Source organism: Phoca vitulina, unplaced genomic scaffold (genome assembly GCF_004348235.1).
Source record: "Phoca vitulina isolate PV1807 unplaced genomic scaffold, GSC_HSeal_1.0 scaffold19, whole genome shotgun sequence".
NCBI classification, from domain to species: domain Eukaryota; kingdom Metazoa; phylum Chordata; class Mammalia; order Carnivora; family Phocidae; genus Phoca; species Phoca vitulina.
In genome coordinates, this window is record NW_022589722.1 from 9,051,602 (window position 1) to 9,074,301 (window position 22,700).

General features: G+C 36.7%; 1 protein-coding gene across 3 annotated transcripts in view; it reads right to left on the reverse strand.

Annotated features, from left to right (window-relative positions):
* The window catches only part of CEP83 (centrosomal protein 83), a 131,245-nt gene that overhangs the window by 86,244 nt on the left and 22,301 nt on the right, over positions 1 to 22,700 (reverse strand). Inside the window, exon 1 of one of the 3 annotated variants that reach the window (XM_032416711.1) lies at positions 19,769 to 20,084. The exons of the other annotated variants lie outside the window; for them this stretch is intronic. The gene's annotated coding sequence lies outside the window, so the exon portion shown is untranslated. Of the gene's footprint in view, positions 1 to 19,768; positions 20,085 to 22,700 lie in introns of those variants that run through there. 3 annotated transcript variants of the gene reach the window in all.

Consider the following 22,700-nt stretch of genomic DNA (forward strand, 5'->3'; position numbering starts at 1 on the left):
ATGGCTAAGAGACACGTGAAAAGATACTCAACATCACTCATCATCACGGAAAAATAAATCAAAACCACAATCAGACACCACCTCACACCTGTCATAATGACTAAAATTAATAACTCAGTAAACAACAGACATTGGTGAGGATGTGGAGAAAGGGGAACCCTTTTACACTGTTGCTAGGAATGCAAACTGGTGCAGTCACTTTGGAAAACAGTATGGAGTTTCCTCAAAAAGTTAAAAATAGAACTATCCTATGACCCAGCAATTGCACTTCTAGGTATTTATCCAAAGGATACAAAAATGCTGACTCAAAGGGGCACATGCACCCCATTGTTTACAGCTGTACTATCAAAAATAGCCAAATTATAGAAAGAGCCCAAATGTCCATCGACTAATGAACGGATAAAGAAGACATGGGGTGTGTGTGTGTATGATAGAATATTAATCCCCCATCAAAAAGAATGAAATCTTGACATTTGCTGACATGGATGGAACTAGAGTATTATGCTAGATGAAAAATGTCGTTCAGAGAAAGACAAGTATATGGTTTCACTCATATGTGGAATTTAAGAAACAAAACAGATAAACACAGGGGAAGGGAAGGAAAAATAAAAACAGAGGCAGGCAAACCATGAGAGACTCTTAAATATAGAGAACTGAGGGTTGCTAGAGGGGAGGTAGGTGGGGGGACTGGCTAAATGGGTCATGGACATTAAGGAGGACACTTGTTGGCATGAGCACTGGGTGTTACATGTAAGTGATGAATCACTAAATTCTCCTAAAAACTAATGCTACACTATATGTTAACTAACTTGAATTTAAATAAAAATAAGAAAAATACAAAAAAGGAAAGAAATACAGAGAATAAAGTTAAAATGTTATTGTAACAGATACGCCACTGGAGTCCCAAAAGGAGAGAAAATAGTACAGAAACAATAACTGCCGTCCCCAAAAAAGTTGCCAACTTCCACCAAAAATGTTCTATAACCACAAGCACATAAATAAAAAGAAATCTACACACATCCCATTAAGAAATCCACATCTAAGAACATCACCTTAAGATTTTACTAAAGAAAAAGGAAAAATCTTAAGATCAGCCAGGAAAAGAACCGAAGTGCATTGAAAAAAGGCAACAAAAGAACTGACTTGGGGCGCTTGGGTGGCTCAGACAGTTAAGCATCTGCTTTCAGCTCAGGTCATGATCTCGGGGTCCTGGGATCAAGCCCCACGTCAGGCCCCCTGCTCAGTAGGGAGCCTATTTCTCTCTCTCCCCCTGTTCTCTCTCTTGCTCATTATTTTTGTCTCTCTCAAATAAATAAAATCTTTAAAAAAAAAGGACTTCAACAATGAATGCCAGAACACATGTAATATTACCTTTACAGTGCTGAAAGAAAACAACTGCCAAAGTTTCTATAAATATAGCAAAAAAATATCTTTCAAGAATATTGGTAAAATAAAGACATTTTCAGATAAACAAAACAAATTCATCCCAGAAGATGCACAATAAAAGAAACAGTAAAGGAGTCCTTCATACACAAGGAAAATTATCTTAGATGTGGACAATACAAAAATAAAGATAAATGAAAATTGGAAATATGTGCATAATACTATTTATGACTGCATAATGCTGACTGCATAAAATAATATCTTGGGGATTTTAACATATATAGAGTTAAAATATATAACTAAATGGTATATAAGTCAATAAAGGTAGAATTACAAGTGTTGTAGAGCCCTTGCACTGTATGGGAAAAGGCTAAAAGTATCAACAAATATTTAACTTTGATAAGTCAAGAATGCATATTGTAATCTCTAGGAAAGGGGTTGACAAACTATAACACATGAGCCAAATTTGGCCTGCAGCCTTGTTTTGAATGGCCCCAAACTATGAATGTTATCTTTTAAGAGCTTAAAAAAATTAATATAGATGCAAAAATCCTCAACAAAATATTAGCAAATTGAATCCAACAATGTATAAAAAGATTTATACACCATGACCATGTAGAATTTATTCCAGGCATGCAAGGCTGGTTCAACATTAAAAAAATCAATTAATGTAATCTATTACATGAATAGACTAAAGCAAAAAAAAAAAAAAAAAATCACATGATCATATCAGTGGATGCAGAAAAAGCGTTTGACAAAATCCAACACATATCCATGAAAAAAACTCAACAAATTAGGTATGGAGGGGAACTTTCTCAACTTGATAAAGAACATCTATAAAAAATCTGCAGGTAATGTCATATTTAGGGTGAGAAAATGGAAATTTTCTCACTAAGATCAAGAACAAATAAGAATGTCCCCTCTCACCACTCCTTTTCAACATCATAGTGGGAAGTCTTAGCTAATGTAGTAAGAATAAATAAAATAAAATAAAAGGCATATAAATACAGGAGGAATAAAACTGTCTTTCTTTGCAGATGACATGACAGTCTGTGTAGAAGACCCAATTAAAAAAAAATCCTCCTGGAACTGATAAGCAATTATAGCAAGGTTGCAGGATAGAGAGTTAATATACAAAAAAGTCCATCACTTTCCTATATATCAGCAATGAACAGATGGAATTTGAAATTTATAATGCCATTTACATTAGTAACCCCCCAAAATGAAACAGCTCTATACTTAACAAAATATGTTTTTTTAATATGAAGAAAATTACTAAACTCTGATTAAAAAAAAAAATCAAAGAATTAAATAAATGAAAAGATATTTACTCTATGTTCATGGATAGGAAGACTCAATACTGTCAAGAGGTAAGTTCTTCCAAACTTGATCTACAGATTCAATATGATCCCCATAAGTTATTTTATGGATATCGACAAACTAATTCAAAAATTTATGTGGGGAGGCAAAAGACCCAGAATAGCCAATACAGTATTGCAGAAGAACAAAGTCAGAAAACTGACACTATCTGACTTTGAGACTTACTATAAAAGCAACAGAAATTAAGACAGTATAATACTGGGGCACCTGGGTGGCTCAGTCAGGTAAGCCTCGACATCTGACTCTTGGTTTTGGCTCAGGTCATGACCTCAGGGTCATGAGACCAAGCCCCACGTCGGACTCTGCACTCAGCAGGGAGTCTGCTTGATATTACTCCCTCTCCCTCTGCTCCTACCCCCAATTGTGTGCATATTCTGTCTCCGTCTCTCTCAAATAAATCTTTTTTTTAAGATTTTATTATTTGAGAGAGAGAGAGCACACAAGCAGGGAGACAGGCAGAGGGAGAAGGAGAAGCAGGCTCCCCGCTGAGTAGGGAGCCCGATGTGGGGCTTGACCCCAGGACTATGGGATCATGACCTGAGCCGAAGGCAGAGGCTTAACCCACTGAGCCACCCAGGTGCCTCTAAATAAAGCCTCCTTAAAAAGTGTGATATTGGCAATATAATAGACAGATCAATGAAACAAAATAGAGTCCACATATCGATTAAAACAAATAGTCAACTGATCTTTGACAAAGATCTTTGCCAAAAAAGAAAAGTGGATCTAGGCAGACATTACACCCTTCACAAAAATTAGCTCAAATGGGTTATGCACTTAAATGTAAAATGCAAAATTATCCAATTCCTAGAAGATAACAAACGTCTCTGATATGACAGTAACTTCACCAAAGGCAAGATCCACAAAAAAAAATAATTGGTAAGTTAGACTTCATTAAAATTTAAAACTTCTGCTCTAGGAAAGACACTGCCAAGACAATGAGAAGAGAAGTCACAGACTGGGAGGAAAGTATCTGAAAAAGACCTATCTGATAAAGGACTGTTAACCAAATATACAAAGTCAAACTCAGCAAGAAAAAAAACTGAATTAAAAACTGGCTCAAAGACCTTAACAGACATCTCACCAAAGAAGATACACAAATGGCAAATAAGCATATGAAAAGATAGAGAACATCATATGTCATTAGGGAATTGCAAATTGAAACAATGAGATACTAGTACAAACCTATTAGGATGGCCCAAATCCAAACACGGACAATACCGAATGCTGGTGAAAATGTGGAGCAATAGGAACTCTAATTCATTAGTTTTACCATACAGTCCAGCAACAGCACTCCTTGGTATTTACCCAAATTACTTGAAAAGTTACATCCACACAAAAAAACTGCACATTAATGCCTATAGCATCTTTATTCATAATTGCCAAACCCGGAAGCAACCAAGATGTACTTCAGTAGGTGAATGGATAAACTGTGGTATATCCCAACAACGAAGTATCATTCAGCCCTAAAAAGAAATGAGCCATCAAGCCATGAAAAGATACGAAGGAACCTTAAGTGTATATTACTAAATGAAAGAAAGCCATCTAAAAGGGATGTAGGATTCCAACTATAGGACATTCTGGAAACATCAAAACTATAAAGACATTTTAAAAAGTAGTGGTTGCCAGGGATTAGGAAAGAGGCAGATGTTGGAATTAATGTAAAGCATGAAATCAGCCATAATACCTGGCTTGCTAAAATGTAACACAGAGGCTGCTGAGGGCAATGGAAGGTTTCAGAGAAGGGCATGGGCCTTTGGAATGCCGAGGCCTGCGTGATCACTCTGCCGGCGGAATGCCACGGGGAGTTGCCTTCCCCGAAGCTTTCTTAGCCCAAACAGCCGCCCTGTGATCTAAGAGATGTATGCATTATCTCTTAGGCTATGTTTAGCAGAACTCATAGAACATGCATATTAGCATAATCTGCATATCGTATCTTTCCCATAAACAGATCCTCCTAGTTTCAGTAAGACCCCTTGTCACACATCACGTGCTTGAGAAACAGTGATAAGGATTTGTGATTATCCTGAAGGACCAATAAAAGCAGGAGCAAAGAAGAGCAAAGGGTCTTCGTCTTTGAGCGTGACCCCCTTGCCTTCTCCTCTCTTTTAGGGCAATGTTTGGAGTAATCTTTTCATCTGTCAGTACAGGGATTGCTGGCCATTCCCAGCAGGAAGAGATGAACAGGCAGAACACAGAGGATTTTTAGAGTAGTGAAATTATTCTGTATGATACTATAATCACAGAATACATATCAACAAACATTTGCTAAAACCTACAGAATGTACAACACCAAGAGTGAACCTTAATGTAAACTATGGACTATGAGTGATAATGACATGTCAGTGTAGGTTCATCGACTGTAACAAATGTACCACTCTGCTGCAGGATGCAAAAGTGAGGGATGCTGTGCCGGTGTGGTGGCAGGGGGTATATGGGAACTCTGTACTTTCTGCTCAATTTTTATATAAACCTAAAACAACTCTAAAAACAGAAAGGTAGAGAGGGAAAGAACACATAACAGAAACTATACATGGCCTGAAGAATCTAAAATACTTACTATAAAATATGCGGAACCTTCCTATAGGATAACCATTAAAAATGCTCAAAGAGTGGGGAAATTTACATTATTCAAAACACTCTAAAAAAGGGTTTCTCAACCTTTGCACTACTGACCTTTTAGATCAGATAATTCTTTGGACAAGGTGGGGGGCCTATCTTGTACACTGTAGGATATTTAGTAACATATCTAGTCTCTACCCATTAGATGCCAGTAGCACCACTCCCCCCCAGAAGTGAAAAACAAAAGGTCTGCACATTTTTTTTTTTTTTTTTTAAAGATTTTATTTATTTATTTGACAGAGAGAGACACAGAGCAGGAACACAAGCAGGGGGAATGGGAGAGGGAGAAGCAGGCTTCCCGCTGAGCGGGGAGCCCGATGTGGGGCTCGATCCCAGGACCCCGGGATCACGACCTGAGCCGAAGGCAGACGCCCAACCGACTGAGCCACTCAGGCGCCCCAGGTCTGCACATTTTGACAAATGTACCCTAGACAGGCAAAAATCACCTCTGTCCCTCCTTTGAGAATCACCCCTCCATTGAGAATTCCATTTAAAAGAAGGTAAGCAGGGAGATAAGATAGAAAAACAAGTAGGAAAATAGGAAAAGTAAAACCGTAGACTTAGACACATATCAGTGATTACATTAAATTATATAGATTAATGCTTCAAATAAATGAGAAATTTAAGAGAAAAAATATAACCCAACTATATAACTTTTTTATAACATTTTTAAAACAGAAGGGCACAAAGGTTGAAAAAAAAAGCAAAAACATAATTAAACATTAACCTAAAGACAGATGACAGAACTACATTAATATTAGATAAAGTAGATTTTTAAGGCCAAAAAAAAAAAACAACCAAAAAGAAAGAGTCCTAGAGATGAAAAAATGCATTTGTAAAGATAAAAGGTTAAATACACCAGAAAGATAGGACAATTTTAATTTATACACACTAAGGGGTGTGAAGGGTCAGAACTACAGGGAAAAACAGACAAATTCACAATCATAGGGGGATAATTTTACCACTATTCTTGGTAACTAATAGAACAAGCACAAAAAAGTAATCAGTAAGAATACAGACAATATAATTAACCCACCTGAGCTAACATACATAGAAAACCATTCCCAGTAACTATAGAATACAAATTCTTTATAAACATACACATACATTTATAAATACTGACCACACACCGGGTATTTCAAAAAATCTAAAAAATTTTTAAAAACCAAAATTATACAGAATATTTTTCTGACCGAAGTGCAATTAAACTAAAACTTAATACAAAAAGGTAACTGAAAAAGCTACATATGCTTAGAAAGAAGACATTTCTAAATAACGTAAATTAAAGAAAAGGTCACAATAGAAATCAGAAAATATCCAGAAGTAAATGAGAACTGATAATACAACTTAAACTTCTGGAATAAGACTTCTACTTCTGGGATGATGGAGCAGAGAGGCACATCTCCACATTAATCCCACTAATACAAATCAAAGTCCTGAATGGTGTGTGTGTGTGTATACATGACATATATAACACAACTCTGAAAAATGGAGACCAGAGGCAAAACAGCTAACAACCTCAGGATATAAGAACTGACACACAGGTGGGTTCCCAGTGTTTTCTTTTAATACATGATCAAGTGTAGTATCTGTTCTTATCAGTTTAATACATGATCTCCAACCTGGAGCTGAAGAAGCTGGCAACGGGTTCAGACTGGGGGGAAAAAAAAAAAGGCCTTAACAAAAGCCTGCTCTCTAGCCAAAGTAACAAGAAAGTAGCAAGACAAAAATGTTCTAGACAATAACAATATCCTCCAGGAAAATACTACAGAAAACACTGTGACTCCACCACCAACCCGGCCAGCAAGCAGCAAAGGCCAGATTGTAATGAGGTACCCTAATACCCTGATTGGATGGGATACAAGAAGGCCAACTAGAAAGCTGGGACTTTCATCCCTGCTGAGCTGTAATACAGCCCCATACTTCTGCAATATCAGGGGAGACTACATGGGACACCTGCACTTTCACCCCTACCAACAGCAAGGAAGAACACCTAAACCCTCACCCTGCTGAAGTGCCATCAGATAAGCACTAGTAGAGAGTTAGGTCTGGCACTACCACTCAGCAGTAACAAAGCTATTCTTTCTAGGGGATGACAGTGGAGACCACATGAGGAGCCAGAATTCCATGCCACCCAGCAATGATGATGATCTCCCACAATTCAGGTGTCAACAGAAGCCAACTGGGGAACCTAGACTTCTACCCCCATCTGGCAATAATGAAGTAGCATTTCCCCTCTTTCTTGTGCCAGAGAGGTGTCAGGAAAAGCCAGGATTAGGAAACACAGTCTCATAACATGATACCCCAAAATGTTCAGGTTTCAACAGAAAAATCACTAGTCACACCAACAATGAGGAAGATCTCGGGGCGTTTGGGTGGCTCAGTCAGTTAAGCCTTCGGATCTTGATTTTGGCTGAGGTCATGACCTCATGGGTCGTGAGATGGAGCCCCGTCAGGCTCCACACTCAGCGGGGATCTGCTTCAAGATTCTCTCCCTGTGCACACACGCTCTCTCTTCTCTCTTTCTCTCCCTCTCTCTCAAATAAATAAATCTCAAAAAAAAAAAAAAAAAAAAAACGAGGAAGATCTCAAATTGAATGTAAAAGGACGACTGATAGACGTCAACACTGAGACGACAGAGTTATCCAACAAAGACTTCAAACAAGTCATGTTAAAAATATTTCAATGAGCAAGTGCAAACAAGCTTGAAATAAACAAAAAAAGAGAAAGACACATCAAAGAAATACAAGTATCAGCAAAGAATAAAAGATATAAAAAAGAACCAAGTAGAAACTTTAGAACTGAAAAAATATAATGACCAAAATAAAAATCTAACTATGAGCTCAACGGCAGAAATAGAGAAGAATTAATGAACTGGAAGACAGAACAGAGATTACTCAACTTGAACAATAGAAAATAAACATAAAAAGTAAATAATACATGTTCAAGAACTTGTGGGACTAAAATAAAACATTTATCATTTGCGTCATCAGAGTATGGTTCCATTTATAAGTAATATCCAAAATCCACAGAGAGAGTAAGTATATTCGTGGCTGCAAGGGGCTGGGAGGAGAGAGAAAGAGTGACTGCTTAATGGACATAGAGTTATCTTTGGAGGTGATAAAATGTTTTGGAACTAGATAGAGGTGGTAGATGTACAACACTATGAACACATGGAATGCCACCAAACTGCACACTTTAAAACATTAAATTTTATGTTATATGAATTTACCACAAGATAAAAAAAGAAACTTAGCAAACTAGGAACTGAAAGGCACATCAATTTGGTAAAAGATGTATACAAAAAGAATACAGTAGGGGCGCTTGGGGGGCGCAGTTGGCTGAGCGTCAGACTCTTCGTTTCAGCTCGGGTCATGATCTCAGGGTCATTAGATAAAGCCCTATGTCGGACTTCATGCAGCGTCTGCTTAGGACTCTCTTTCCTTCCCCACCTTCCCCCCCGCCCGCCCTGCTCAATCTCTCAGTCAATTAAATAAATCTTAAGAAAAAAAAAAAGAATAAACTCTTGATTCTAAATTCTTCAATGCCTTCCTTTCAAAATGTGATCAAAACAAGGATGTCCATGATCAATTTTATTTGACACTGTACAAAAAATGTGGAACAAAAGTATAAAAGGTAAAAATAATTGGAAAAGGAAAAATAAAACTTTCCTTATATATAGCTGTTCTAATTGTGTATGTAGAAAACCCAAAAGAATTTATAGAGAAATCATTAGAAGTTAATATAACTGCTAGGTAGATGAATATATAAAAAATTAATTGCATTCTACATATCAGCAATAAAATTATTTTTTTAAAGATTTATTTATTTATTTATTTGACAGAGAGAGATCACAAGCAGATAGACAGGCAAGCAGAAGGAGAAGGAGAAGGAGAAGCAGGCCCCCCACTGAGCAGGGAGCCTGACGTGGGGCTCGATCCCAGGACCCTGGGATCATGAGCTGAGCCGAAGGCAGACGCTTAACCGACTGAGCCACCCAGGCGCCCCAGCAACAAAATATTTTAAAGACATTCTTAACAGCATCAAAAAACATCAAATGCCTAGGCAAAAGATGTGCTAACCATTATATAGATACCATTAGAGAAACTAAAAAAGACCTAGGAAAATAGAGATACATACCATATATTGGAAAATAATGTTCTAAAGATATAAATTCTCCCCCAAACTGATCTATAGATGCAACACCAATCAATATCCTAGCAAATAGGTGTGTGTGTGTGTGTGTGTGCGTGTGAAATTTAGCACATTGACTCAGAAATTTACATGGAAATACAAAGGCCAGAAACATTTTTAAAGAACAGCAGAAACAATTTTTAAAAACAAGACAGGAGGACTTTAACTACTGGATATCAAGATATTTTAAATCTACAGTAATTAAGCTGGTATGGCACTGAATTAATTATAGACAAAGAGATCAAGAGATCAGAATACAGCCCAGAAACACATCCACCCATGTAAGACATTTAAGAACACAGGCAGTTTTGCTAATCAGCGAAGAAACAGAAGTCTGCAATAAAAGGTACTGAGACAACCAGATCACCTTATGTAAAAAAAAGAAACTGGGCCCAACTTTGCAATACACTCTAAAATTAACTGTAGTTGGACTGAAGCTTTAAATGTGAAAAAGCAAAAGAACAAAGTTGCTAGAGAATATTTTCAGTAACCCAGGGCAGGAAAAAAACATACCAAAGAAAGCTAAAACGCAATTTCCCTGAAAAGGAAGAAAACTGAGCAACTTTTCTTTGTCGATGGGCCATTTGGATGTCCTCTTTTGTGAAATGTTTATTTGAACCTTTTGCCCAACTATTTTTATTGAATTCTTTTCACATATTCATGTGTAGGATTTCTTTATAAAATTAAAATCACAATGAGAAAACCAAAAAGACTGACCATAACACGTTGAAAAAGATGGGAAGCAACAAACTGTGGTGTAAAGTGGCATATCCATGTTAGAAAAAACTGAGCATTATCTACTTAAGTTAAAGATATTTATATACTATGACTCAACAATTCCTCTACTTGAAATATACTCAACTGAAATGTGAGTACAGGTACACCAAGAGATTTCTGTTGTAATATTACTGTTCATAACAGTAGTATTCCCAAATGAAACCTAGAAACAAACCAAATGTCCATTAACAGCTCTTGAAGACACAAATTGTGGCATAATGAAACTAGCACTATACAGCAATGAAAATAACCTACAGATACACTCTACACAAGTGAACATCAAACACATATTGTGCAAATGAAAGAAGCCAGGCACAAAAGCATACAAAATTTTTCTAAACATAAAGTTCGGAAAAAATTAAAAACAGGCAAAACTCTAATATTTAGTGGATACATGCTTAGGTTTGTTTAGGCTATAAAACTATAAAGAGACGGGGCGCCTGGGTGGCTCGGTCGGTTAAGCATCTGCCTTTGGCTCAGGTCATGATCCTGGAGTCCCTGGATCAAGCCCCATGTCGGGCTCCCTGCTCAGCAGGGAGTCCGCTTCTCCCTCTGCCCCTCCCCCCTTGCTCTCTCTCTGTCTCTCTCTCACACTCTCCCTCTCAAATAAATAAAATCTCCCTCTCAAATAAATAAAACTATAAAGAGAGAAAGTGATTGACATAAGAGTCAGGATAGTATTACTTGAGAAAAGACTGGCAGTGTTCTACTTCTTAATACTTGTGGTTACATGGGAGGTTTGCTTTGTAAATCACTCAAAAGGACAGTTTTTGTGCACTTCTCTGCTTTTTTATAATTCAGGTGTGTTTTTTTTTTAAGCATTCAGAATTTTGAATTCTAAAATTCAAAGTTTTAAATTTTCATTCAAAAATTGGGCTCAGTATCATCAATGATCCTGGTCTTTTTCACTGAAAATGAGTAAAGAAAACCTCATTTAAGAGTGAAATAGGAGGCCTTCAAGGGAGAGATCTCCCTTGAAGATCTCTCCAAGATCTCTCTCAATCCCACCACTCACTGCTGTTTACAAACCCCAACAGGAAGAAGAAGCTTACTTTACTACTCCAAGCAGGAGGAAATAAGATCTTCTCCTTCCAGCAACAAACCAACCATTGAGACCTACCTCAACTCAGCCAATGAAAAGCTGCCACAACCCCAAACTCTCACTCCTCTCTAATGGACTTTCCAAACAACCCCTCTCAAATCCCTCCTTTTCTATATAAAAGAATGCTCCTCTCCTTTGTTCTCTGGACTTGCTTATGGTTTGCCATAGTTTCTATGTCCCAAACTGCATTTGGGGGTATTTCCCCTGCTATTCCTAAATAAACTCTTTTTGCTAGTGAAATAACTGGATATTTTATGTTTAAAATTGACACCATACTTCTGCCAACACATTCCGTAGGCTTACTTCTCCTTATGGTTGTGAAGCTACCACAACTTCAGCCATCACATGGATACAGAAAACAGACCATCCAATCTGCCAGTTCTCTTAGGTGTAGTCTTTTTGTTTTCAAGGTAAAATTTACATGTAATAAAATGCACAAGTTTAAGTATACAATTCCATGAACTCACAAATGAAGAATCCAAAAGTATTCTATTGTTTAAGTATCATATTTTGTTTACCCATTTTCTTATTGATGAGCATTTGGACTGTTTCTGGTTATTACGAATATTAATTATGAATAAATCTACTATGAGCATTCTTGTACAAAACTTTTTGTGGACATGTTTTCAGTTGGGGAGGGGGTAAATATGTAAGTGTAAGTAATTGTTGGATCATGGAGTGTATGTTTAACTTTATAAGAAACTGACAAATCTTTTTCCATAGTGGTTATACTATATTCTGTTTCAACCCAAAACATGAGAGTTGTTTGCTTCACATTTTTGCCAAAATTTGGTGTTGCCTGTTGTCAGAAGACAAACAATAAGACATCTGGGGAAGATGGCAAAATATGAAGACCCATAGCTCACCTTGTCCCACAGATACAAAAACAACTGTAAAACAAGTAACAAAATGGCAGTAAGTACATACCTATCAATAATTACTTTATATATAAATGGACTAAATGCTCCAATCAAAAGACACAGAGTGATGAAATGGATTAAAAAACAAGACCCATCTATATGCTGCCTACAAGAGACTCATTTCAGACCTAAAGACACCAGCAGATTTAAAGTGAAGGGATGGAGAAACATTTATCATGTAAATGGGTGTGAGAAGAAGTACCAGAGGAGAAATACTTGTATCAGGCAAAACAGACTTTAAAACAAAGACTGTAACAAGAGCCAAAGAAAAATACTATATAATCATAAAGGGGACAACCCAGCAAGAAGATATAACAATTGTAAATATTTATAAGCTATTATTATAAGCAATTATAAACTATATTGATAGTAATACAGTAATAGTAGGGGACTTTAACAACCCAGTTACATCAATGGTCAGATCATCCAAACAATCAACAAGGAAATAGAGACTTTGGATGACACACTGGAGCAGATGGATTTAACAGATATATTCAGATCATTCCACCCTAAAACAGCAGAATACATATTCTTTCCAAGTGCATTCTGCAGAACAGAACATTCTCCAGAACAGGTCACATATTAGATAATAAAACAAGTCTCAACAAATTAAAAAAGATTAAAGTCATACCAGGCATCTTTTCTGCCCACAATGCTATGAAACTATAAAACAACCACAAGAAAAAAATCTGGAAAGAGCACAAATACATGGAGATTAAATAACATGCTACTAAACAATGGGTCAACCAAGAAATTAAAGAGAAAATAAAAAATACATAGAGACAAATGAAAAAGAAAACAATGATCCAAAATCTTTGGGATGCAGGAAAAGCTGTTCTAACAGGAAAGTTTATAGCAATATAGGCTTACATCAAGAAGGAAGAAAAGTCTCAAATAACATAACCTTACACCTAAAGGAATTAGAAAAAGAACAAACAAAACCCAAACCAAGTAGAAGAAAGGACAATAATAAAGATTAGAGCAGAAATAAAGAAAACAGAAACTAAAAAAAATAATAGATCAATGAAACCAGGAGCTAGTTCATTGAAAAGATCAACAAAACTGATGAACCTTTAGCAACTCATAAAAAAAAAAAAGGAAAAAGAATCAAAGAGGACTCAAACAAAATCAAAAGTGAAAGAGGATAAATAACAAGTGACACCACAGAAATACAACTGTTAAGAGAATATTATAAAAAATTATGTGCCAACAAATGGACATACCTAGAAGAAATTGATAAATTCCTAGAAACAGGTAACCTCCTAAAACTGAACTAGGAAGAAACAGAAAATTTGAACAGACCAATTACCTAAGTGTGCACTTGTGGTGATGAGCACCAGTGATGTATGAAGTGCTGAATCACTATACTCTATACCTGAAACTAATATCACACTGCATGTTAACTGCAATTTATATAAAACCTTTTAAAAAATTAAAAAATATTGTCTTTTTTAAAAAAATTTCACCAATTTCTTTTTACTTTCTTTAAATTCCAGTGTAGTTAACATACAGTGTTATATTAGGTTCAGTATACAATATAGTGACTCAACAATTTTACATATTACTCAGTGTTCATCTAAATAAGCGTACTCTTAATCCCCTTCACCTTTCACCCATTCCCCCTCAATCTCCACTCTGGTAACCATGTTTTCTATAGTTCAGAGTTGTTTTTTTAGTTTGCCTTTTTATATTTTTCTTTTGTTCATTTGCTTTGTTTCTTAAATTCCACATATGAGTAAAATCATATGGTATTTGTCTTTCTCTGACTTATTTAGCTTTATATCCTCTAAATCCATCTATGTCATTGCAAATGGCAAGCTTGCTTTCTTTTTATGGCTAAATAATATTCCATTGTGTATATGATCATATATATATACACATACACACACACACACACACACATATATATATATATATATATATTCCATTGTGTATATGGTTAGGTTTATTCCTAGGTACCTTACTGTTTTTGGTACAATTGTAAATGGGATTGATTCCTTAATTTTCTTTGTGCTGCTTCATTATTGGTGTACAGAAATGTAACAGACGTCTATACATTGATCTTGTAGCATGCAACTTTACTGAATTCATTTATCAGTTCTAGCAGTTTTTTGGTGCAGTCTTTCGGTTTTCTCTATATACCATCACGTCATCTGCAAATAATGAAAGTTTTACTGAAACTTCCTTGCCGATTTAAATGCCTTTTATTTATTTTTGTTATCTGATTTCTGTGGCTAGAACTTCCAGTACTATGTTGAATAAAAGTGGTGATAGTGGACATCCCTGTCTAAGACAAAATTTTCAAGAGTTTATTTGAGCATACACATCAATTCCAATCGGGCAGTGCCAGAGTGAAAGTGGTTAGGAGCACACCACCAAGAGGAGTAAGTGGAGTGGTTTTTATACAGAAAATATGGAAGTAAAGGAAGGAAATTATGTGATGAATATAGCTTAAAAGTTGCCTTAATCAGGAAAGCTTGGTTGGTTGTGATTAGTTGTTTCATTTTCTTGAATTCGAGTGCATGGATTCTGGCTTAGGCTCTGGTTTGCTTATATAGGCTAACAGGGCATTAGAGCCACCTCAGTCTAAGAGCCTCCTTGTTTAATTACTTTAACACAGTCTTTTTAATTTTAGCCATTCTAAGGGATGTAAAGTGGTATCTCATTGTGGTTGTAATTTGCATTTCCCTGAAGCGCTACCCACCCCCCCCCCACTCCTATATTTAATGGCCAAAGATCTTCTTAATCTAGGAAAAGATCTGTACTTTAAAAATGTTTGCAACAAAGAACTTACTTTGCAACTGGTAAAATGAGAGCAATTTGTATATTAGAAACAAATGCAAATTTAAAAAAATTATCTCATACACTCCTGAGCACACACTGCTGTTTTTTACCTCCATGTCTTTGCAAATACTAATTTCCTTGTCCTGAAGGCCTTTTCTATCCCTCTGTAATCTGTTCTAGTGAATTCCTCATCAGCCTTCAAAATCTTGTTCAGGAGCGCATTACTTCTTCCATGAAGTACTTCCTGACTTTCCCAAACATAATTAGGTAACCATTCTGTCTTCCATCTTGTATTTTAGTATATGTAACAAATGCAGTGTAACTTTTTCCAGGGCAAGAAACAGGTCTTACTCATCTCTATAACCCCACACCTAAAACAAACACAGGCACATATTAGCTCAAAAATATCAAATAACTATGTTCACCATTCTAATACTGCTTTAGGTCTGATTCACTTTTACATCCACTTCCGTAACTGTGGCTTCCAGACTGTACTGGGCTGAATGCTGGCCCAAAGGAAGCTATGTCACTTCCTAATCTCTGTAACCTAAGGATATTATCTTATATAGCAAAACATGTGATTAAGGATTTTAAAAGGAGTTTATCCTGGATATGGGTGGGCCCTAAATGCAATCACATGTATCCTTGTAAGAGTGAGGCAGGGGAATTTTTCAGTCTGAAGAGGCAGCACCAATGGGACCAAAAAGGCAGAGATGCTGCCCCAAGCTACAGCATGCCTGGAGCCATAAGAAGCTGGAAGGAAAGATTCTTCCTTAGAGCCTTTGCAGAAAGTGCAACCCTTGATTTCAGTCTTCTGGTCTCCAAGCTGTGAAAGAATAAATTTTTATGTTCTAAGCCCAGTCAGTATGTGTTCCAATAGCTACAGGTAATTAATACATTGGCTTTCTCTTCATTCTATTATTCATAATAAATTTTACCCAAACACAAAATTTCTATCACAATTTTAAATTCATATCATAATCAGGTTTTTCTGATTTCAACCAGTCAATATACAGGTATCAATTACAGAACACAGAAATGTTATTAGGCACTCAAATCATATAATAAAAGAAGCAATTCTTATTGTACAGAGTTTACCAAATAAACTTACAACACAAATTTTTAAAAGTACATGGTTGAAACAAACTTTTAAAAAAGAACGGTTAGGGCGCCTGGGTAGCTCAGTCAGTTAAGGGTCTGCCTTTGGCTCAGGTCATGATCCCGGAGTCCAGGGACAGAGTTCCCTCTAGTTGGCTAATCCCTCTGACCCTCCTCCCTATTGTGCTTTCTCTCTCTCACACTTGCACTCTCTCTCTCTCAAATAAATAAAGTCAAAGGAAGGAAGGAAGGAAGGAAGGCAGGAAGGAAGGGAGGAAGTTGGCTGGTTAAACAGATTACTTTGATCAGCCTGTTAATCAGGGAGCACTTATTAGATGAACTAGTCTCTGTGAAAGACAGTTTTTTTAAAGACTCAGCACAACCCTTCTCCAAATACCTCATCTTCCTCTCCTTACAGCTCTTACTATCATATAGCCATACCCAGTTGTCCTTCCTACCACTTCTTTTGACTAGTCCAGCTCTAGAGACCTACCCATGACATTCTCTTTTGTACAGGAGCTGTATTTCTTAAGCAGTGGTACAATGTCTGCCCAAAAGGATGGAAACTCAAAATATTCTAAAAGCACAGCTGCTGATACTCATGGAAAGCTTCCAAAACACATTCCATTAAAAAGCAAATGCTATGCCTTTGAACATTTCAAAACAATGCTTTAAATACTACATGCCCATGAAGTGAATGTTGTTTTTTAAAAACATTAAAAGTCTAAGGAGAACTACATCAGGCATTACACTGCACTTAAAACAAAATGTTAGAAATTAATGTCTTTAAAATCCAGAGAGCATATTACAACAGTCACCGAAAAAGCCTTTGGATAGCCATCCCAGGGTGTCTTGTATACAAAAAAATGTCACAACTTGACACCCTGCCAAAACCTGAAGTGCAGCTGGGAACAGACCCTTCAAAACCCTGGTAAGGTGCCAGGCCCCATAATTGTGTCTTAGAATGAAACGGGAGGGCAAGGAAAGAGGAAGGGAAGAAGATATGTATTAGAGTGGTTAGCAATCAACCACCAAGCACTCTGAATTAAAATGTTATTTTATTCTTATAATTGCACTGCCTGCCTCCGCACAGCTTAATTCACACAAAAGAATTCTAGAAAATAGGATATAGTAACCAGTCAACCTCAAATACTTAGAAATAAGTTACAAAAGTCTCTGAAAAGTTGTGATCTGAAAAACAAAGATGACGGTTGCCTATACCACACTTCAAATTCATTTTGTTTCTTAGCGTAGGCTCTCTTGCATATAACATGGGACTTGCCAAAAGATTTATGAGTACTTACTCCCTCTGTGTGAGTTGTAGAGGCGTCTTTGCTCATAGGCCCATATACTTGAAATAGATAAAGCTACCACATAGCTTGTAATACAAAATGAAGCCCTTCTGATCTGACAACATATCCTGGAAATTATTTGTATTTTTTTTAATAAATCTGAATTATTTCCATGAGCTTTATGCCTTAGTATGAAAAGTTAAATAAAAGAAAAAAAATTTGAAAAAAAAATTGATGTGTTCAACTGGTATGTTTGCTCGAGTTTACACAAACATGCTCTTTTTCATCTTTGAGGCTCTACCAGAAAGTATAAAATTTTTCAGAACTAGAAAAGGGAAATAAATAAAAGTCATTCTCAAGGCATACAGGTTAATTTTAAAACCATATCTTATAAAAAAAAAAAAAAAAAAAAAGGGCAATTAAACAACCAGTATTTATGGAGTGGCCACCACACCATATTTACTGACTGGTCCACTTATACTAAGAGAGCTCTGAAGGGCATACAGAAATAAGCAGATCACAAGGAAGAACTTGCCCATATCAAGAGTATTACAGGGGTGCATGGGTGGCTCAGCTGTTAAGCACCTGCCTTCAGCTCAGGTCAAGATCCCAGGGTCCTGGGATCGAGCCCCGCATCAGGCTCCCTGCTCGGCGGGAAGCCTGCTTCTGCTTCTCCCACTCCCCCTGCTTGTGTTCCCTCTCTCACTGTGTCTCTCTCTGTCAAATAAATAAAATCTTTAAAAAAAAAAAAAAAAAGAGAGTATTACAGACGGATGCCTGGGTGGCTCAGTCGGTTGAGTGTCTGCCTTCAGCTCAGGTCACAATCCCAGGGTCCTGAGATGGAGTCCCACATAGGGCTCCTTGCTCAGCAGGGAGCCTTCTTCTCCCTCTGCCTGCCACTCCCCCTGCTGTGTGCGCTCTCTCTCTCTGATAAATAAATAAAATCTTTAAAAATAAATAAATAAAATAAAATGCTGGTGTTGGAAAGAGTAGGGCATTGTCTTCCACCTCATTAAAAAAAAGTATTACAGACATTTTCCAAGTGTCTATTATATGCTAGACTCTGTTGGGTATAGGGATACAGTAATAAATAAGTGAAAATCCTTGCTCTCAATGAGTTCATGTTGGTCAGTGAAATATACATGTTAACCAACAATTGCTTACTGAACAAGGATAAGAGAAAATTTACTATTTATTAAATCCTTTTTGTACTTAAAATTTTTTTGCCATGCGCATATATTACCAATTCCAAGTAATATATAAATTCAAAACTTTTTTTTTTTTTTTTAAAGATTTTATTTATTTATTTGAGAGAGAGAGCACATGAGAGGGGGGAGGGTCAGAGAGAGAAGCAGACTCCCTGCCGAGCAGGGAGCCCGATGCGGGACTCGATCCCGGGACTCGAGGATCATGACCTGAGCCAAAGGCAGTCGCTTAACCAACTGAGCCACCCAGGCGCCCTAAATTCAAAACTTTTAAAAGTATAAAGCAATGCAATGTATTTATAGATAGCAGGGAAGAGAGGCCTAATTCTGCTAGAGAAGCTGTCAAAGAAGACTTCACAAAGAGGGTAATCCTGAGATAAAGAAAGAAGCAGAGAAGAAATATCCAGTAAGGAAGGCATGGAGATGGAAGACAACTCTGTGGGTAGGAGATAAAGGGGCGGGGAACAGATGAGCCTGCAGAGGTAGGGCAGGGCCTGGAAGGCAATGCAATGTGCAAGAGACTGGAGTTTATCCTGGGGTCTAGAGGAGCCAATGGAACGTTTTAAGCTTGTGGGTGGATGAGAGACAGTATAGGGTGGTTTCAGATTTGTACTTAAGAAAAATAACTAGGTTATCCAAGGTGTGTAGAATAAACTGGGAGTAGAGGGACGATCCTAGAGAAAAGAAGATGAAAAGGCTGGGACAGTAAAGATAAAGATCTGAACTAAAATAGTGGCAGCAAGTAGTCAACAGGGAATGGTCCTGAAAATAAATTTAGAGGTAGAAGTAAAAGAAATTAGTAGGGTATTTTAACATTATTAGTTAAAAGACCAACCAGAAAATCAGGAAAGAAAAAGCAAAAGCAAAATGAGATCCAGTTAAAGTAGAAGAAAGGTTGTTTCAAAGATTACAAGCACCAATTCTCCATATGAAAAAAGAATCAAGCAAGGAACCTTTGCAAAATCATCTTAGTAAATGCAAATACCATCACAGTACAACACTCAAAATATCTACCTTTCTTCCATAGGGATTTTATCAGCAGAGGGGTAAACACTAAAGCTTGCTCTGTCAGGAACAAAGACATAAAATAAGTATTTTGTTCTTTAAATGTCCACCTCCTGTAACTCCTCCTCATTCTTTCCTTCAAACAATCATCTCTATAGCAACATACTCTTAAGAAATTCGTGGGTGGAAAGCATATGTTTTTGCAAAAATATGAGAACTGAAGAACACGACTACTCTATTTTTCCCTTTAATATAAGAGATTCACAATATACCCTAAAAGATAACTGCAAAATATGGAACAAAAAAATAGACTTAAAAATACAAGGAAATATAAAAATTGGTACTGCACATATTTACATGGAAATTCTTTTTATAGGTTACAATGACACCTTGTGGTAAGGCTTTTTAAACAATAACTTACCTTGGAAAGTATTTTTACACCAGAAGTATAATAAAACTGGCTTAGAAAATAGGAAAGACCAAGATCATATGTTGAGGTGGAATGAACATGTACCATAATCCATTTGGAAAAATAAGGTAATGGAGGCTCTTCAAAAATTAAAAATAGAACTACTATATGATCCAGCAATTCCATTCTTGCTATTTATCAGAAGAAAATGAAAACGCTAACCTGGAAAGATATATGCACCCCCATACGTGCTGCAGCAATATTCACAATGGCCAAGATACAGGAACAACCTAAGTATCCATGAATGGATAAATAGAGAAGAAAATTGGGATACAGACACACAATGGAATATTATTCAGCCATTAAAAAAGAATGAAATCTTGCCATTTGTGATAACTTGGAAGGATACTGAGGGCATTACGCTAAGTGAAGTAAGTCAGAGATAAACAAGTGAATAAGTAAAATAAGTGCCCTCCCCACACACACACAAACACCCCAAGCTCATAGACTGGTGGTTGCCAAAGGCAGGAGATGAAGGGTGGGGAAAAATGAATGATCTGTTTTTATTGTTTAAATAACCTGAATTTTTAAAAAAGAAAAGAAGGGGCACGTGGCTGGCTCAGTTGGTGGAGCATGTGACTCTTGATCTCGGGGTTGTGAGTTCAAGCCCCACGTGGGGTGTAGAGACTACTTCACAAAATAAAATCTTAAAAAAAAAAAAAGAAAAGAAAAGAAAATTAAGGACAAAAAAAAAAAACTTTAAATAGCATCATATTACATAGGCTAAAGCACCTTACAAACTATAAAGTATTATACTATTCCCTTCAATTAAGCTAAAATTAGTAGTGTAAGTTTGTTTTTTTTTTTTTAATGATGCAACAATAAACTACTTTTGAAATCTGGGGCAAAATTTCTAACAATGGCAATCCCTTTACATGAGAATACTAACTGACATATGGTTTATGAGCTATGACAATTTTGTCATTACTCCTTTCTTCTCAAATAGATATTACATTAAAAATTTCAATCTTGATTAACCCAATAATTAACAGAACTTATAATCATCTTTCATCAAGAGTTTGTTTACTAAACTATGCTAAACACTAGTAAACATAAAGGTTAATAACACCCTTTGCACACAATCACCTTTATGAATCTCTGAAATATTCTTCTCTCTCAGCATCTACAGTACCATGATCACCTATCTCTTTGACCTCTCTCTCCCTTATTTGTTCCCTTTCTCCCAGTCACCAGAGAATCTCTGATCCACTGATGCATCTCTATAAGAAAAGTCAAGTTGCTTCTCTCACTGCTTCATTTTTTACACCTATTTGAATGACACTCAAATTTACACCCACATTCCTAACGCAGCTCATAACTCCCACTCTAATCACATGTCCCATCCACAACGGAAGCTCAACATAGGAATTAAACTCATTAACTTCAAATTTCCATCTACCTCCTTTAAAAAAAAATTACCACTATCCTCTCCTTATTTCTTAGTACACAACTCATTCCCCGACTCCCGTTAGTAATAAATTATTAATCTTGCTGATTCTTCTTCATCTGTCTCTTGATTTTAATCATTCTTCTTCATTTCTAGAGCCATCACCCTCTAGGGCAAAACTGCAAATATTTTACACTTGGTTTATTTTAAGAGAAGCCTCCTAAACATGTGCCAGATTTTGGTCTTTCCTCATCCTTATATAACCTACAAATATCCACCAGGACAATCTTTCTCATACAATGTGTTCATCACTATAGCTACACTTTTATAATCCTCCTATTATTTACTGGATCAAAGCTAAACTTCTCAGCCAAACTCAAAACCCTGCATTAGCCAACTCCCTATACAAAAGCAAACATTTCATTTTGCTGCCTCCCAGCACTCCTTTGCTAGAGTCAATTAAGTATGCTTTACAGTCCCTCATACACGTTGATAACTCCTGCCTAACTCTTCAATTAATCCACAAATCAAGGTCAGAATCAAACCTAAAACCCTATGGTCTAAACAATCAAGAAACTACTTTCAGAGCTTACAGTTACTCTAAAAGTAAACATAAATAGCTTCTTCCCGTCTTTCTGCTCCACTATTTTCTGCCTTCTTGGGCTTATCTCAGAATATTTACTCTATATTCTATCACATCTGCACTTTTCCCCTCTAGTGCTTTACAATTATGTAAACTATCTTTCTAAAGAAACTGTAAGTTCCTCAAAGGAAAGACTATATAATCTTCTACTTTTTGCGTCATCTTCCTAACTCCCAATTCCAGTAAAATTAGTTAATGATGGGACACCTGGGTGGCTCAGTCGGTTAAGCGTCTGCCTTCGGCTCAGGTCATGATCCTGGGGTCCTGGGATCGAGTCCCGCATTGTACTCCCTGCTCAGCGGGGAGTCTGCTTCTCCCTTTCCTTCTGCCTCCCCCCTCCCTCTGCTTGTGCTCTCTGTCAAATAAATATTTTTTAAAAAATTAGTTAATGACAAAAGTGAACGACAAAATTTCTGTGATATGAATCCTACTTTCCCACAGG